Source organism: Heteronotia binoei, chromosome 7 (assembly GCF_032191835.1).
Source record: "Heteronotia binoei isolate CCM8104 ecotype False Entrance Well chromosome 7, APGP_CSIRO_Hbin_v1, whole genome shotgun sequence".
In the NCBI taxonomy this organism is placed as follows: domain Eukaryota; kingdom Metazoa; phylum Chordata; class Lepidosauria; order Squamata; family Gekkonidae; genus Heteronotia; species Heteronotia binoei.
In genome coordinates this window covers 138030218-138045968 of record NC_083229.1, presented here as the reverse complement: position 1 = coordinate 138045968, position 15751 = coordinate 138030218, and the positions used below count along the sequence as shown (strand labels likewise).

General features: G+C 44.5%; 1 protein-coding gene across 3 annotated transcripts in view; it reads right to left on the bottom strand.

The window, feature by feature from the left end:
- CTNND2 (catenin delta 2) overlaps window positions 1-15751 on the bottom strand; it is a 492702-nt gene that overhangs the window by 441481 nt on the left and 35470 nt on the right. The gene's annotated exons all lie outside the window — the stretch shown is intronic.

The following is a 15751-nucleotide window of genomic DNA, read 5'->3' as shown; positions in this document are numbered from 1 at the left end:
CAACACACAGCTCTGTTTCTACAAATGCTAAATCTGCTGGACTGGGCCAAATGTTATTTGATGGTTCTTTTCAATATTAGACTGGAAACCTTTTCAGAGCTTTAGCTAATTAAAAACCGACCCTCAAACAAATCTCAGAGAAGAAACGGCACTTTAATTTTTGCTGGTTACAAAATATATATTTATCTAGAACATTTTTATATCTTTGAACTTCAGAGTATTTCTCATTCCTTTAGTATTTTCTGTCAAGAGGAAGAAAAATAAATTCTTTGTGAATCGTCTTTAAGTTGCATCTTATCAGACATTCTAAATTTAAAGCATTTCAGACTTATGTGTTTCAATTTCTATATTATCAAGTGTGTAAGTGCAAAATCAAGTAACTGAAGATTAACATAAAAGTAATTTTTAAGGCAATGTAAAGATGCATTTCCAACTGCACAAATGCTTCTGATGACTAAAAAATGCAAGAGGGCCTTTTCAGCGTTCTGCATTTCTCCAGAATTGCACCACAGGAGCCGCCTCAGGAAAGGAGGGGTTTCATTAACTTCCAAGACTGTGCTCTGGACAAAGTGAGCAGCATTTCCTTCAAAGACTGCTAATGACTACCATCATCATGCTAATGCTGGTTAACAGAGGCTGGTGTCCTTCATTTAAAACAGAAGGGCTGTGATTTGAAGGTCATTAGTAATTCTCCTGCACCTCAGCCCACTGAAGTGTCTACAGTCAAAATTCTGGAAAATTCCCTGTAAGGCACAATGTTACTGCTCTTTGAAGTTCCTATGATTTAAGTACACATTTAGTTCCCCCACTGAAATCGATGGGACTTGAAGCACACCAGACTGCACCACTTTGCCTAAACATTATTCCTGCACAAAGCCCTTGAGTGACAGCAAAGACTGAAGATAGAGCAGTTCCAGAGGGGCTGAATGTGAGCGTGCTGAATCGGACTCTGCAGCAAGCACACCCCACCATGCTGGTAGGGTGGGTGCAACTAGCAGGTGAAGTCGAAACCAACATGAAACGAGTGGCCCTACAATGGCAACAGCAGCAAGGGGGGATGTGAGTCTCGGTCGGGGGCAAAACCAGATGGAAAAAAAGCCAGCACAGCTGAGGGAGCTACTAAACCAACTACTCCCCAACACTGTTTTCGGTGTGGAAACCTAAACCACTTGGCCGCCAATTGACCGGAGCGACCTCGAGCCCCCCCCTTACTCCAAAGCTCAGAGCGCCCAAGGCGAAGAAGACCGAAAGTAGACCAAAGGAGTCGGTGAAGGGGAGTATCCCCACCGCGACCCCTCTGGGAGAGGAAACCATCATCATCGATGAGCTGAGTAAAACATCCTGAAATGATGAGCCGGCAGGAAACGGGGATGACCTGTACTGAGAGGTGCTGAGCAGCAGGTCAGGGAACTAACGGCACCACTAAGGGTGAGAATAACTGGAACTTTATTTTTCATCCCTTTGACTCTGTTAAACCCCAAACTAAAGAGATTTATTCATGCTCGAGCGCTGCTCGACTCAGGGTGTACTAGGGACATAATTACGCTCAAATTGGTGGAAGACTTGGGACTCCATAACAGCCCATTACCTCACCCGATACAGTCTGAACAAATGGATGGAACTATAATGAGAGGGGAGCCTTGCACCGAGCAAACCCAAGAAGTACCAGTGGGAATAGAGGACCATTGGGATACGGAAATATTTGTAATAGCCCCCTCTTCATCTTTTGACATTGTGCTAGGGGTAGGGTGGCTTGCTAAACACGAACCCGATATAAAGTGGGGGGAACAAATCATAGACTTTATAGATAAAAGGTGTGAACACCATCATTGGAACAGAGATTGGGGCCCAGAACCACCCCCTAGGAACGAGAATACGGAGCAGAGGTCCATCAGTGGCTATTAGCCACAGTGTGTGTGTGTGTGTACACACACACACACACACACACATATATATATATACACACACACACACACACATATATCCAATATGGCTTCTCTTATGTTCTTATGAGAAGCTATGCTTAACCATTGAGGAAGTACAGTCGATCCCTAAGGAGTACCGAGACTTAAAACGAGTGTTCAGTGAAGAGGAAGCAAATGAACTCCCCCCCCCCGCCCGACAAAAATACTGACTGTGCCATTGAACTGATCCCGGGACAGGAGCTCCCGAAAGCTAAACTGTACTCGATGGGGCAGGCCGAAAAAGCCGAGTTACGAAGGTTTTTGGATAAAAATTTAAAGAGAGGTTTTATAAGACCCGCCACCGCACCCCACACCACCCCAGTGCTTTTCCAGAAAAAGAAAGATGGGGGGCTTCGACTTTGCACGGATTTTAGGGGGATTAATGGGATTTCCACTTCTAATGCGTACCCCATACCTCTGATAAAGGACTTACTCAGTACGATGTCCGAGGGAAAGATTTTCATCAAATTAGACTTACGGGACGCTTACTTCCGGGTGTGAAAAAAAGAGGGAGATGAATGGAAGACCGCGTTTAATACGACTATGGGACAATTTGAATATTTGGTCGTGCCTTTTGGATTGCAAGGAGCCCCAAGGGTTTTCATGAACTTTATAAATGAAGTTCTACACCAGTACTTGTACAAAGGGGTAGTGGTGTACCTGGATGATATAATTATCTATTCCAAAGACTTGCAATCCCATGTGAAATTAGTCCGGGAGGTGTTGAAAATCCTCTATGAGAATCAACTGTATGCCAAACAATCCAAATGTGAATTTCACAAGACAGAGCTGGACTATTTAGGATACAGAGTGTCTGGGAGAGGTCTAGCCATGGATCCAGCTAAGATCCAAGCAGTACTAGATTGGGAACCCCCAAGGAACATAGACAGCTCCTTTCCTGCCTCGGATTCGCAAATTTTTATCGTAATTTTATACAAAGGTTCATGCACACAATGCTGCCCTTTACATCTCCTTAAAACAAAAGGGAAGAGTCTGCAAGCCAAATGGCCAGGAGCTAAACTAGAATAGACGGCTAAATGCCAAGAGGCGTTCAATAAATTGAAGACTATTTACGAGTGAACCTATTCTAATACACCCAAATAATTAAAACCCTTCATGGTACAATGTGACGCTAGTGACATCGCCATAGGAGCAATTCTGATGCAATCTGATGAAGAGGGGGTGTTAAAGCCTTGTGCTTACATATCCAAAAACTTCACTCATGAACAGAGAAATTGGTCGGTTTGGGACAAAGAAGCTTTCGCAGTTACATTCGCTTTAAAAACATGGAGATCATGGTTAGAAGGAGCGAGGGTTCCATTCGAAATCTGGACAGATCATAAGAATTTGGAAGCCCTCAGAGGACAGAAAAAACTAACCAAAAAAATAAATCCGATGGGCGGGCTTCTTTGCCAAATTTGACTTTACTTTAAAACACATCCCGGGTTCCAAAAACTTTCTAGCTGATGCATTGTCTAGACTCCCTCAACATAATAGCCAGAGGGAAGAAGTGATTGACTCCATCATCCCACCAAGCCAGTTAGGAGGGGCCGTAACCACCCGCTCCAAGGCAAAATGCAAAGTAAAGTGGGGAGGAGAAAGATTAATCAGCGAAGAGAAAAAGGAGGGAGACAACAAACCAGATGGAGTAACGAAGGGAGAAGGGGGCTTCTGGTACAAAGAGGGTAAACTTTACGTACCAGAAAGTCTCCGAAAAGAAGTGCTACAATTCTGTCACAATAATAAATTTTCAGGGCACTTCGGATATGTGAAAACTCTACACTTAGTGAACCGACAGTTCTGGTGGCCATACATGAAGAAAGACATTTCCAATTATGTTGCCTCTTGACCAATATGCATAATGGCAAAGAGAAGGCGGGGGAACCACCTGGATTGTTACAACCTTTGGAGACAGCTACCAGACCTTGGTCAGTAGTCTCAATGGATTTTATTGTGGAGCTACCCATGTCACAAGGGAAAACTGTGATTTTAATAATAGTAGACACGTTCTCAAAACAAGTTCATTTCATCCCTTGCACCCAAATTCCCATGGCTAAAAAGTTAGCACAACTGTTCTTTCAGCACGTGATTAAATTACACTCGTTCTCGGATAAGGTAATTAGCGACCGGGGCCCACAGTTCATTGCCAACTTCTGGCAGGAGTTTTGTAAATTGACTGGAATCGAATAGGGATTAAGCTCAGCTTACCACCCTCAAATGGACGGACAGATGGAGAAGTTGAACGCGCTATTAGAGCAATATTTAAGATGTTTTGTGAACGATCAGCAGTCCAACTGGGTGAAGCTCCTGCCGTTCGCAGAATATGGATACAATAACAGTACGCACAGCTCCACAAAAACCTCTCCACTCTTAGTAGTGAAAGGGTACAAAGGAAAACCGTTCCCGCTATTACCAGGGGGAGAAACACCAGAAGTACCTTCATCCTTTGAACTATGGTGGGAAAACTAGGGAAAATTTGGAAAAATCTGGACTTAGCCAAAAATCTGGACTTAGCCAAAGAAACCTACAAAAGACATTATGACAAAAGCCATACCCCTGTGTCTTTTTGTCTACTAAGACCATGTCATTACCCCAACCCTCTAAGAAACTCTCATACAAATTCCTGAAACATTTTCGTATCAAAAGAGTGATCAATAAAGTGACAGTGGAACTTGAGTTACCCAAAATGTTTAGTAAAATACACCCTATCTTTCATTGCAGTCTACTCCGGTGAGACCCTGGAACTCCGTCTTGGCACCCTTGACCTCAAGCTCCACAACCTATCCCGATTGGGGATCAGAGTCACTATGAAGTTAAAGAAACATTAGATGCTAAGCTAAAATGGGGGCTTTTATATTTTCTGATCCGATGGAAGCATTTCTCACCAGCCCACGATGAATGGGTAGAGGGCTCATATGTCAAAGCACCAGACTTAATAAAAAAGTTTTACAATGCTCACTCTTCCAAACCCCGAAGAAGATATTGGGGGGGGGGGGCAGTATGTCAAGCATGCTATTTCTAAGTGTTGGTTTTATCCATAATAGTAAATAGGTCAGAACTACAGTAAAGTATTATCCTTGGCTTTTCCCCTTTCTTCTTTTCTCCCCCTTCTCTCCTTCCCCCCTGTGGATGCATAATAAGTCCATCTGGATCCAGGATGTTTAGTGTAACCTTGTATTAACGGTGTAGAATGCCTTTCCCCCAGATTCACCCAGCCATGCCTTACCAGCTAACAGAGAATGTGTGAGAAATGGAGATGTTAACATTCCATAGCCATAAAAGAGATACTAGAAAGTAGCCTTTGAACCGTCAACTCAATTACCAGCTAACAGAGAATGTGTGAGAAATGGAGATGTTAACATTCCATAGCCATAAAAGAGATACTAGAAAGTAGCCTTTGAACCGTCAACTCAATTTGCATCTTTATGTTATTCTTTTGAAGCTATCTGTAACCCTGCCTATTCAATACTATGTATGCCATTACTTCCAAGGAATCCATCCTTGGAGCAAGTTATGGAGTTTTTCAATAAAACAGATCTTTGATTAAAGAACAAAAGCTTGATTATTACAAAATATCGATGCTTGACAAATATAAGAAGATATTGGATTTATATCCTGCCCTCCACTCCGAAGAGTCTCAGAGCGGCTCACAGTCTCCTTTACTTTCTTCCCCCACAACAGACACCCTGTGAGGTGGGTGGGGCTGGAGAGGGCTCTCACAGCAGCTGCCCTTTCAAGGACAACCTCTGCCAAAGCTATGGCTGACCCAAGGCCATGCTAGCAGGTGAAAGTGGAGGAGTGGGAAATCAAATCCCGTTCTCCCAGCTAAGAGTCTGCACACTTAACCACTACACCAAACTGGCTCTCTCATATATATATTAAGGATAAATTCAACCCACAATTGCAGTATGCCTCTGAAGATGGAAGAATTCTATTAGTGGGGATCACAGTAGACAAAAAAAAAATTCTACTGGCAAATATTTATGCCCCAAATGATCAACAAGAGAAATTCTTTCAAGACTTACATCTGTCAAGCAATGTTTTATCTTACTATGACTGTCTATGTTTATCAGAATATAACTGTCATACTGTAACTGCTACTAACCCTAAAACAAAGCTGAGGCACATCAAAGTAGAGAATTAGCTGGCGCCTCTTTCGCGCCTCCTTCGCTTTACTAACAAATGCAAGAATGTGCCTTTGAAGATAAAGCCTCCAGGGACAATTTCCCAGGCAGCGCCTGGACCCAGGAAGAGTAACCACAGGGGAGATAAAGAAGCGAACCGTGTGAACATTCACACGTGAATATAGAAATGTTTAGTAATTGTAGTAATGTTTAGGGAACCTTTGATGTGCCATATTTAAGTATGCATTCTGCTGTTACTCTGTATCAGTTCCAATTCTTGGCTCAATAGAAGCACATAGATTATTAATAAAGCCATACTTTGTTTCAACTCAAGGACTGGTTACTTTGAGATCCGCTTGCTTGACAACATCTTAAACTATCAAATTTGCAATATGTAGAATATTGTTTAATAGGAGATTTAAATGCAGTTTCTGATAGACAAATGGACAAAAAAACGCATAGACTAAAAGCAAAAGTCTCCAATTGCCAATAAGTTTTTGGAAACCAGCAGAAGAACTCGATTTGGTTGATGTATGGAGAACAAGATGCCCAAATTCCAAAGATTTCACCTACTATTCCCCTAACCACCAAAATGGTCAAGGATTGATATGTGCTGGCTTTCTACAAATCTGTTCAAAGATCTAGTTGAGACAGAAATTCAAACAAGAGTTATTTCAGACCATAGTCCTGTAAAGATAAAGTTTAAAGGTACACCAAAGAGAAGATTATGGAGGTTAAATACCTCAATTCTGAAAGATAAAGACTTTCTGAAAGAATCTAAGGTTGAAATGGAATCCTTCTTCAAACAACATAATGCAAGATGTAAAGATGCAAATAGTTTGGGATACTGCTAAAGCTTATTTCAGGGGCCTTGCAATTAGATATGGTATCATGAAAAAGAAAGAAAGAACTGAAAATTTTCAAAAATTAATGTTACAAGGTGGAGAAGTTGAAAAGAATCTAAAAAAACAACCAACAAGACAGGAATTCCAAAATAAGGTGAAAAGAATACAACATCAATTGAACTTGTTACTTTTGGAGGAGATAAAATTGAGGTATGCTAGATAAATTTTGAACATGCCAACAAGCCTGGACTATAGGATGGACTATAGGATGAGAAAAGAAAAGGCCAAAAGAATAATTTCGGTCCTGAAAGATGAGAATAATAAAGAGAAAGCACAAAAACAAGATATATGTTAATCGTGGAACAGTTCTATAAAAAATTATATGAAGATAAGCAAGTTCACAAAACAGATCTAGAAGATTACATTAACCAAAATAATCTCAACAAATTTACAGAGGAACAGCAAACAATTTTAAACGAACCAACAACAATAAGAACTTGGAGACGTAATGGCATCCCAAAAGAATGGCAAAGCCCTAGGCCCAGATGGACTGTTTGCTGAATCTATAAAGCTTATGAGGAGTCTTTACTGTTACCATTTAAGCATCTCATTGAAAAGATTCAAGATGAAGGCCAAATAACACATTGTAGATTTTCATGGCAAGAAGCTACAATATCCTTAATTCCAAAAAAAGATGCAGATTTGAAAGATATTAAAAATTATCATCCAATCTCTCTTTTAAATGTGGACTATAAAATTTTTGCTGCAATACTGGCACAACGTTTGAAGAAAGTCCTGCAGTCTACAATACATCAAGATCAGGCAGGGTTCCTTCCTAGTAGATACTTGAAAAACAATGTTAGAACAGTCTGTAATATTTTGGAATATTATGAAACTCATCCAGAGAAACAACTGGCTTTAATCTGCTTGGATGCTGAGAAGGTCTTCGATAATGTTCGTTGGCAATTTATGTTACAGCAACTGAAAGGTATGGAATGTGGTGAAAATTTCTTGAGAGCAGTAGAAGCAATATACTCTTTTCAAAGAGCAAGGGTGGCAGTGAACGGTGAATTAACAGATGCAATTAATATTCAAAAAGGTACAAGACAAGGTTGTCCACTGTCACCACTACTTTTTATTTTATCTCTAAAGATACTGCACAACCAGATAAGAGAAGATATAAGTATCAAGGGAGCAGTGAGAAAGGTGAACAATACAAATTGAGAGCTTTTGCAGACAATCTAGTTTTTATATTAGAGCAACCAATAGAGTCAATAGACTGTCTTATAAACAAGATTACACAATTTGGTCACTGGGCAGGACTGAAGATCAATTACCACAAAACAAATTTTTTGACAAAGAATATGACGATGGAACAAATCCAATCTCTTCAGCAAAAATCAGGGTTTTTGTATGAGAAAAGAATCAAATATCTAGGTGTATTTATCTCAAATAAGTGTAGCAATCTAAAAACAGACAATTATGATAAACTACTCAAAGAAATTAAAAAAGATTTGGAAAAAATGGCATGACTTGAACTTATCCTTAATGGGAAGAATAGCCTTAATAAAGATGAATATTCTTCCAAGGTTATTATTTTTGTACCAAACTATTCCAGTATTTCGAAATAGTGGTTTTCTTCAAGAACTGAATAAGATGGTCTCCAAATATGTGTGGCAAGGCAAAAAACCTAGAATCAAACTAAAGACACTGCAAGACTCCAAATTAAGAGCAGGTATGGGCCTTCCAGACTGACAATTGTATTATAAGTCGGGCAAGTCTGCCCAAACTCCGAAATGTCCTTTTTAATTTGGGGCCACCAAAATTGCCTGTTCACTAGATGGTGGGTTTTTACATAGCCGAAGTGGCCCGACAGTTTATTAGTTTGGCAGTGCTGTAGAACTTCTGGGTGCAAAGTCTTTGGACATATAACCTCCCCTCATGTTATCAACCCCCCCCCTCCCCTTTCAACAGTCCATCTGGCAGGTCCTCTCCCTCCTTTTTGCTTTCCGTTATCAGTCTATTCCCCCCCCAAGGGTCGGGACTCTTGGGGGTCGCTTTCAACCGGGTTTGCACCGCCCCCGCCACTGCCTCGGGGGGTATTAGAGAGTCTATTATTTCCTCTCGTTGGCTCTCATGCTGGGGGAGCCTCGAGAGGGCGTCCGCCAGAAAGTTCTTAGATCCGGGGATGTGTCATAAGGTGAAGTCGAATTTGGCAAAGAAGCCCGCCCACTGGATCTGCTTCCCTGTCAGTTTACGGCACCCCGTGAGCGCCTCCAAGTTTTTATGGTCCATCCAGATTTTGAACGGCACCGGCACCCCCTCCAGCCAAGATCACCAGGTTTTTAAGGCAAAAGTCACCGCATAAGCCTCTTTGTCCCACACTGACCAGTTGCGTTGTTCATGGGAGAATTTTTTGGAAATGTAGGCACATGGCCGCAGTTGCTCCCCCTCGTCTTTCTACATTAATATGGCTCCTACGGCCACGTCGGAGGTGTCACATTGAACCACGAAGGGTTTAAGTTCATTGGGGTGCACTAGCACTGATTCGCTCATGAACAGTCTCTTAAGGGCGTCGAACGCCGTTTGGCACTCTCGGGTCCATTTTAGTTTGGCGCCCGGCCTCTTGCCGTCTGGCCCCCTTCCCTTCGTCTTTAGGAAGTCTGTGAGGGGTAAGGCCACCTTGGCGAACCCCTGAATGAACGACCTGTAGAAATTTGTGAACCCAAGAAATGATTGTAGCTGTCTACGTGTTCTCGGGGGTTCCCAGTCTAGTACTGCCTGTATTTTCGCTGGGTCCATGGCCAAGCCTTTCCCGGACACTGTAAATCCCAGGTAGTCCAGCTCCTCTTTGTGGAACTCGCATTCGGATAACTTAGCATACAGCTTATTCTGATACAGGGTGGTTAGGACCTTCCGCACGAGCTTTACATGTGATGGGAGGTCCTTGGAATAAATAATGATGTCATCCAGGCACACCACTACCCCCTTTGTACAGGTATTCCCTCAGCACCTCGTTGATAACGTTCATAAACACCCCTGGGGCTTCCTGCAGTCCGAAGGGCATTACTAGGTATTCGAACTGGCTCATGGGGGTGTTGAACGCTGTCTTCCATTCGTCCCCCGCCTTAATCCTTACTCAAAAGTAAGCATCTCGCAGGTCCAGCTTAGTGAAAATGGACCCCTCCGAGACTGTGCTAAGCAAGTCCTTAATTAGGGGGATCGGGTATGCGCTGGACATAGAAATCCCGTTTATCCCACAAAAGTCAGTGCAAAGTCTAAGGCTCCCATCCTTCTTTCGGAAGAGCACTGGCGGGGCGGATGAAGCCCCACTTAAGATTTTTGTCCAGGAACTTCCTCAGTTCTGCTTTTTCCGCCCACCCCATGGATTATAGTTTCGCTTTAGGGAGAGAATGGCCGGGGATTCGTTCAATGGCACAGTCTGTGTCCCGGTGGGGGGGTAACTCGTTGGCTTCAACCTCACTAAACGCCCCCCATAGGTCTCGGTACTCACGGGGGATGGTGTGGACCTCTTCGACCGACACGCACAGCCTCTCGTTCTTCGGCGGGGCTTTGGGGCCCCACTGCTCCCGCCAGAGGTGGGAGGTGCAACGTCTATCGGTGAAGTCTATGGTTTGTTCTCCCCACTGGATGTCCGGTTGGTGTTTGGCCAGCCACCCCACCCCGAGCACCAGATCGAACGAAGAGGACGGGGCGATCACAAAAATTTCCAAGTCCCAGTGATCGTCAATTCCCACAGGGATCCTCTGGGTCTCCTCCACCCAGGGCTCACCCTTCATTACCATCCCATCCATTGCCTTGAACTGGATCGGGAGCAGGAGGGGCTCTCGGGATAGTTCTAACATGTCCACCAGTCTAGGGGTGATGATCTCCCTCGTGCACCCCGAATCTATAAGGGCTCTGGCATGCACGAACCTTTTCAGTTTTACATTCAATAAAGTCAATGGAACGAACAAAAGTGAGCCAGATATCCTCACCCTCAGTGGTGCCGATATGTCCACGACCTGCCGCCCGGCACCCATCAGTGCAGGTCGCTCCCATTTCTCGCCGACTCGATTTCTTAAGTGTGCTCCCCCAGGTCTTCCAGCACTATAGAATCCTCATCCAGCACCATCGACAGAGCGGTGCTGCCCCGACTCAACTCCTTTGGTTTAGTTGGTTTCTTGGCCCCCGCCGGCCCCGGTTTGGAGATTAGAGGGGGCCCACGAGGAGGGGGTTCTGGGCAGCTGGCGGCCAGGTGATTCGGGTCCCCGCAACGGTAGCACTTGCGGGTCGAGGGAGGAGGTTTTGCTGCTCCCCCCCTTCGGTTTTCTTAGCCTCTGGTTTCGGGCTCGGCTTGGTCTCCCGTCCAGCCCTGCCCCCTTGTTGCTGCTGGCATTGGAGGGCCACCATCTTCATGTTGGTCTTGACCTCGCCCGCCAGTTGTATCCACCCCATCAAGGTGGTGGGTCTCGCTTGCCCCAGGGCCCAATCCAGCAGACTGGCGTTCAGACCCCGTCGGTACGCTGTTATTTTCATCATTTCGCTCCAGCCTCGAATCTTTGCACAGTGGGTCCGGAATTCAGCAGTGTACTCCCAGATCATCATCGTCCCCTGCTGCAGGTTCCGGAGCGTGGCGATGGCCCTCGTCTATTGCAGAGGGTCTTCGTACTGGGATAGTAGGGCTTGGAGGAAGCCCCCCACTGTGTCCAGTTCAGGCCCCCTGGTCTCGTACAGGCTCACGTACCATCTCTGGGCGGCCCCCTTCATCTTCGACCCCAAGTAGTCGACACGTCTGAACTCGTCTGGGAAAGTGTCCCCCCATGTAGCTGTTCGCTTGAATTATAAAGTATTCCACTCCCTCGTGGTTTCCGTCGAATGTGGCGTTCAGCTCCCTGGACTTCACTCGCCTCCCTGGCCCCACTGGGACCACTGGTGCGGCCGAAGCGGGTGGGACTGCCGGCATGGCCGGGGTGGTCGGGGGCGCCGCAGGCGGCAGCCGGGATAGTCTCCCGACTCCCCCCATCAGGGCGCGGTTGATCTGCTTCTGGACTTCTTGCAGCATCAGTGTCAATATTTCCTTCATCTCGCACCTCAGGTCCCGGGCTAGGGTGGACACCTCCCCTCATAGCGCCTCGACGGGCTCCGGGTCTTTCGGGGAGGGTCCGTCATCCTCATCTTCCGACTCTGACCCCTGCTGCCTGTCATTGAGGTTGGGGGACCCTTCCCCCTTGTACGTGTCAGGTGGTGAGTCGCTACCGCTCCCCAGATTCCCCTTCTGTCCCGGCCTGTTGAGGATGGCCTCGTGTCGGATTGCGACCTCCTCCATTAGGGTGGTCGAGGTGCGGGGGTTTCACGCTCTCGGGGTGATGAAGAGTTCTTGTATATGCGTCGTCCCCCCTAGCTTGGCCAGTCTCCGCTCGGTAACGTGCTGCGCTGGGGACCTCGGGATGTCGATTGAAGGTTCTCGGTCGCTGGGTGCCTTCTCAGCCATCTGCTACAAAGTTACCCGCACTGATAAACCTTCGTGAGGATCAGTTCCAAAATGTCAACGAAGGTTCATTGAAGTTCCCAAATGAGCAGACTTGTTACTCCAACATGATAGGTATTGGAACTGATGGCAAGCAGTTCAAATCATTTGTATTTAACATTCTACATCAAAGCAATTGCATCTACACCCCAATTCCCAAAACAAAGGCTGCTTTTACATGTGAGAGTTTTCACACGACTCCCCCCTTATCTTTTCAGCTAGTGGTTACATTTCCTGGCGGCAATGTCCTTGCTGCCTCTAGGGGGGAGGTGAGAATCTGGCGGGCACTCTCCACTTCAAAGACTGCCTAACAACCTTTGATATTCCTGGGAAGCTGCTCTTTGGCTATGCCCTACTTACCTCCCCCTCTACTATTCTACAGTTATAGGTTAGTGAACATATATGTGCCTTAATCAATATGGTTAGTAATCAGCATTTAGCAATAGTATCAATGAACAGAGTCTGACACTTTTGTGGGTAAAAGACTGGATATTACTGAATGACAAGAGACAACTGTTGACAGAGGGACATGATCTTACTTTGGGATGGCATGCATATCTATGGTATCAAAGACTTGAAGGACATTCTTATTTTAAGAACCATTGGTTTCGGAAATCTTTGTATCATACGTGGTCATGGTTAAAAATGAGAATTTATCCAAAAATTCCAAGATTACATTTGCCTTTTTAAGCACCGCATCACACTGTTGACTGATGCTCAGTGTATGGTCCACTAAGACCCCTAGATCCTTTTCACTCAGACTACTGCTAAGACAAGTCTCTCCCATCCCATAACCATACATTTGATTTTTCTACCCAAATGCAGAACTTTCCATTCATCCCAGTTAAAATTCATTTTATTGGTTTTGGCCAGTTTTCCAGCCTGTCAAGATCACCCAGTATCTTGTTTCTGTCTTCTACTGTATTTGGAACCCCTCCCAATTTAGTATCATCTGCCAATTTAATAAGCATTCCCTCTATTCCTCCATTCCTGGCCCCACTGGTGGACCTCCTGATGGCACTTGTGACAGAGTATTGGACTGATGGGCCATTGGCCTGATCCAACATGGCTTCTCTTATGTTCCTAACAGTAACAGGATCCAATCCACATTTTACCAACATGTTAACAAGGACAGTATGTGGAACCTTATCAAAAGCCTTACTGAAATCAAGATAAACTATATCTACAGCACATCCCTGATCCAGCAAGGTAGTAACTTTCTCAAAAAAAAAGAGAGATAAGGTTGGTCTGACATTACTTGTTCTTGAGAAACCCATGCTGGCTCTTAGTAATCACAACCATCCTTTCTAAATGTTCCAGGACTTACTGTTTGATGATTTGTTCTAAAACCTTTCCAGATATAGACGTCAAGCTGACAGGTCAGTAGTTATCCAGATCCTCCTTTTCCCCCTTCTTAAAGATGGGGACTACATTTGCCCGCCTCCAATCTTCCAGCACCTCACTTGTTCTCCAAGAATTCTCAAAAATAATGGTCAGAGGCTCAGAAATTACGTCCACAAGTTCCTTGGATGTAGATCATCTGGCCCTGATGACTTTGTTTCATTTAAGGAAACTAGGTGTTTATGTACTACCCCTTTACTTATCTTAGGTTGCATCTCCATACTGTCATAATATGTTCTGGTTTTCCCCTGTTGAGTACCATTTCCCTCAGAAGAGAAGACTGAGGAAAAGTAGGAATTGAGCTGTTCTACCCTCTCTTCATCACCTGCTACAATTTCACTTTCCTGTCCCCTCAATGGGCCTACCATGTCCTTAAGAGAACATAAGAGAAGACATGCTAGATCAGGCCAATGGCCCATCAAGTCCAACACTCTGCGTCAAAAAACCCCCAGGTGCCATCAGGAGGTCCATCAGTGGGGCCTTGCTCTTTTTCTTACTTTGATCATAAGAAAAAAAAACACTTTTGTTGTTGTTCTAGAATTTTTTGCTAGGCTAAGCTCATACTGAGCTTTAGCTTTCCTAACTCTTTCTCTACAAGCACTGGTGATTTGTTTATATTCATCCTTGGCTATAAGGCCCTTTTCCCATTTCCTATATGAATCATTTTTATTTCTCAAGTCTTTAGAGAGCAGTTTATGCAGCCACCTTTGCTTCTTTAGGTTCTCCCATTTTTTCTTCTCACAAGAATTGTCTCCGATTGTGCTTTCAATATTTCACTTTTAAGAAACTCCCACCCCTCTTGAACTCCCTTCTTCTTAAGTATTTCTGACCATGGGATTTTTACCCAGCATTGTTCTAAGTTTGTTGAAGTTTGCTTTTCTGAAGTCCAATTTATATGTCTGACTATATGCAGCTTTTCACTTTCTTAAAACTGTAAATTCCAAAATCACAAGGTCACTACTGGTCATTGTTAGTCTCAAAAACAGTTCATTCTCTCTCTGTGTCTCTGTCTGGCTTTCCCTCCCCTTTCCTCCCCCCCTCCCGTGTATCTGCTCTGCTGCCACAGGACACCATCCCTACCCCCCATCTCTGACTATTTCCCATCCAGAGGAGGAGAGGGAAGAGCCCTCAGTCAATCGAGGGAGGGCTTTCTCTGGCTCTTTCCCACCTTCAGCCAATCAAGGGAAGGCTTTCTTCATCTCCTCTGTGAAGCATCCATAGGCAGTTCAGCCAATGGGAGAGTATTTGATTTGTGCCTAGTCTGCTAAGGGAATCATTATATAGGAGAGATATCTACTCAGACCACATGGCTTAAACATTCTATTGTCTTGTTCCAATGTTCAGCCACACAAATCCAGCAAAAACTACCTCTGTGATGACCACTATTATTAAGACAGTCAGGGAGTCTGAGTTATATGGAAGTGTCACTCCTCACATGCAGTTTTGAAGAAAAAGGAGAGGACAGATGTCTCTTTTTGAATGTTAGGCTAGGCCATGAGGTCCTTGGCTTGAATTCACTAGAGGATCCGCCACAGCAGATGGCTAATGTCCTCGTGCTGCTGTCCCTGGGGGTCTTCCATCCAACAAGACCAACATTTCAGTTGCCATTTTGACTGGATAAGCTAGTCTGATCTCATCAGATCTTGGTAGCTGAGTTGGGTTGGCTCTGGCTACTGTTTGAATGGACGACCTTCAAGGAAGACCAGGGGTGTGAAAAGTCTCCTGTTTTAAAAACAAGTCCCAAAAAGCGGGTGTGAGTTCCTAGCTGACTAGGGACTTGCCTTTCCAAATGCCAAATTCCAATTTGTTCATGGCATCAATATCCTTGAAGCAGTGCTTGGTGAAGTCGCACAAGGAGGACCAGGTTGCCACCCTGCACACCTCTTT